Here is a 3,731-nt window from a genome sequence, read left to right on the forward strand (position 1 = left end):
CCCAAGGACCTGCACCAGCCCTGCACCAGGCAGGGCCAGGTCTTAGGGGGATCTTTTTCTCTGGCAGGAGCCTGAGGAAGGACAAGAGGTGGAGGCAATGAAAGCAAAAGCTCCGGACCATGCACAGACCCAGGTTTTCTCCATCCTTCCCAGCTCCAGGGACCCAAGCTCCAAGCAGAGCCCACTGGGATGCTCCCAGCACAGCCCTGCCCACGTGCACTGCATCAGGTGCTCCACCAGCTCCACGGGCAGAGGGAAGCCCTTTGCCCACACAGCGCCGGGCACCAACCCTCTGGAGCTGGCTCCAAACTGCTGCCCCTGCCCAGCATCGCTCCGTGAAGGGCTCTCCTCCTCCCTCCTCCCATGCAGGCAGAAGCAGGAGCTGTGCAGCATGCACCAGCACCACCACAGCACCACGTTGACACCACAGAAGAGAGATCCTGTCCCCAGAATGCCTGTCCCCTCCTGAGAGCTGTGTCTGGTGGCAGGGGCAGAAGTCACACACTCAGCTCGGGTACCACGGCACGAGGGGTCTCCAAACACAGCTCCAACTCCCACTGCCCAGACAGGGGCTGGCTGGGAGCTGCTTCCTCCCAGAAATTCTGGCCCATGCACCCACACCAGCACCTCCAGAGGGTCTCCTTTCTGAGCAGAGAGCTCTGCTCCTGTCCTGCCTGCTGCTGTGGCTCTGAGCAGCTCTCTGCCCGGGGTGGGGTGGGGGGATGACCCTGCAGAAGGCAGGAGGAGGCAGGGAGCTTGCACCCAGGGCCACATCCCAACACAGCATCCCCTGCTGCCACTGCCCTGCAGGTGACAGGCTGGGAGAAACCTGGGGAGGTGCCTTCAAAGCTCCAGCCAGGGGAAGAGAAGGAGTAAGCCTCTTGCTGCTGATCTGCAGCTCATGGGATGCCACTGCAGCTCCCTGCACCTCAGCTCCATGGAATCATAGAATCCTTCTGGTTGGAAGACACCTTTAAGATCATCAAGTCCTTCCATTCCCCCAGCCCTGCCAGGTCCCCACTGCCCCGTGTCCCTCAGCACCACATCTCCACAGCTTGGAAACCCCTCCAGGGATGGGGACTCCACCACTGTCCTGGACAGCCTGGGATAGGCCTGAACAGCTCTGGTAGGGAAGAAAGTTTTCCTAAAGTCCAACCTAAACATCCACTGGCACAACTTAAGGCCCTGTACTCTTGTCCTATTGCTTGTTCCTTTAGAGAAGAGACTGACCCCCACCTGGCTCCAAGCTCCTCCAGCCAGGCAGTTTCCAGCCACTCTTCCCCCAGCCTGGCCCATTGCAGGGGGTTGTTGTGACCTGACCCTTAGCCCTGTTCAACCTCATTCCACTGACCTTGGCCTGTTGATCCAGCCCAGCCAGACCCCTCTGTAGAGCCTCCCTATGCTCCAGCAGATCAACACTCCTGCCCAAGTTGGTGTCATCTGCAAACTTACTGAGGGTGCCTCGACCCTCTCATCAAGATCACTGATAAATTTGTTAAACAGAAGATGCCCAAACACTGAGTGCTGTTGACACCACTTGTGACTGGCCACCAATTGGACTTAACTCCATTCCACACCACTCTTTGTAGACCAACCATCCAGCCAATTTTTTATCCAGCAAAGAGCACACCCGTCCAAGCCATGAGCAGCCAGTTTCTCCAAGAGAATGTAGAAAACAGTGTCCAAAGCTGGTGTATCTATGGAAACATTTTCAAATGTCTTGTGGCAGTAGCCAGGCTGAGTTCTAGCTGGGCTTTGGCCCTTCTCGTTTTCTCCCTGCAGAGCCTCACGGAATCTTTGTAGCCCTGGAGAGTTTCCTGCTCCTCCTTCCACAGTCCACAGCCTTCCCTTTTCTTCCCCAGTCCCAGCCAAAGCTCTCAGCTCAGCCAGGCCGGTCTCTTCCCCAAACCCCATCTCACAGCACATGGAGAAGAGCTGCTCCTGCTCCTCAGTGACTTCCCTCTCCAGGAGTGTCCACCCTTGGACTCCTGTGCCCTTCAGCACTGCCTCCCAAGGGACTCTGTCATCCAGCCTCCTGAACAGGCCACAGTCTGCCCTGCAGGAGTCCAGGGTGGCTGTTCTGCTGACCCCTCTCCTTAATTCTCCAAGAACTGAGAACTCTAGCATTTCATGACCACAGTGGCCTCCAACCTTCACATCACCCACAAGTCTTTCACTGCCTGTGAGCAGCAGGTCCAGCAGGGAGCCTTCCCTAGCTGGCTCCCTCACCAGCTGTGCCAGGAAGGTCTCTTCCATGCACTCCAGGAACCTCCTGGACTGTTTCCTCTCTGCTGCGTTGCATTTCCAGCAGACATCTGGGAAGTTGAAGTCCCCTGTGAGAACAAGTGTCAGTGACTGTGAGACTTCTCCCAGCTGCTCCTACAAGATTCTGCCTCTTGATGCCTCCACGACATCTGCCTTGTTGGCCTTCCCCCTGATCTTACCTATAGACACTCAACCCTCCTGCCTTTGCTATCCCCTGGAGATCCAACCCCACCTCCAGAGGGATGGCAGACTTCAGGACCTCACTAGGACACGCTGTCCTGCAGGCAGCCATGTGCCATTCTCAAAGCCACATTTGATCTCCTTCCCTCTTCAAACCCACTTCCAAGCTCTTTCAACGAGCCCGGCCAACTCCTGTGTGAAAATCCTTCTCCCCAGGTTCCAGAGGGTCCAAGCAAGAGGCAGAGCCCAGGGAAGAGCATCAGCCCGTGGTGTGGAGCCTCTTGCTCCAGCTCTGCCCACGGGCTCGGGGCTGGGCAGGGGCAGCTGAAGGGAGCAGGCAGCTCCTCTGCAGGGGCAGAGGGATGGGCATGGGAAGGAACCAAGGTGCCGGGGAGAAAGTTTGGTGCTGTTGCTGGTGTACAGTGGAATACTAATGAAGAGGCGAGTGAGCTCCAGCCTCATCTATCATATTATGTAATGGCTTACTTCTCTGCACTTCATTTATTTGGAGATTGCTCCCAGGCTGGCTCCTCGCCAGCAGCCACCAAATCCAAGTCTACAGAAATCAATCTCGCGCTGACTGATTAAGCCGTGTTTAGAACTAATTGCTCCTTCGTGTGTGGGGAGAATAAATTACGGGCTTTAATTTCACATTTTTAAAATGCAACTGCAGGTATGGGCTAGCCATTAACCCCTTCCTGCATGGCCCCATGCACGGCCAGGGTGGGGACAGGCCGTGGCTGGCAGGGCTCAGGGGACAGCCCGGGGCACGCTGCCTGTCCACACCAACCCTCACCCAGCATTCAGCCAGAGCAAGCTGAGCCCTGGACCAGGCTGCCTGGCAGGGAGAGCTCTCCCTGACTTCCCCAGCACCTCTCCCTTTAGCCACAGGATGACCCAAGCTCCCTTCCATGTCACCGAGCCACAGTGCACGTGGCAGGGGACAGAGCATGTGGCCATCACATTTGCAGAGCCAGAGCCACCGGCCAGCTCAGCTCCGTGGTTCCACCTCACCCCCTGCCCCACATCAGCCAGGGAGCAGGGGATGCCCGAGCAGGGCTTGTGGGGTGATGTCCAGCTCCTGCTGGGCCCCCTGGCAGGATTTGGGATCCCTTATCTAGCCCTGTTCCATCCCTGTCAGTGCTCCCTGGGTCTGCTCAGCCCGGGAGGCAGGAGGTGCTGCAGCCCTCCAGGGCTGGGACCGAGCTGCCACCAAGAGCATGGAGAGAGGGGTTGGGGGGGTTGGGGATGTCATGGGGTGACATTCAGCACGGTACTGATCTCCT

At 57.7% G+C, this 3,731-nt stretch overlaps 1 protein-coding gene across 1 annotated transcript in view; it reads right to left on the minus strand.

The window, feature by feature from the left end:
* The window catches only part of LOC103776251 (forkhead box protein O3-like), an 8,131-nt gene that overhangs the window by 2,164 nt on the left and 2,236 nt on the right, over window positions 1-3,731 (minus strand). The window lies entirely within an intron of this gene.

This window comes from Merops nubicus, unplaced genomic scaffold (assembly GCF_000691845.1).
Source record: "Merops nubicus isolate BGI_N331 unplaced genomic scaffold, ASM69184v1 scaffold3417, whole genome shotgun sequence".
NCBI lineage: Eukaryota > Metazoa > Chordata > Aves > Coraciiformes > Meropidae > Merops > Merops nubicus.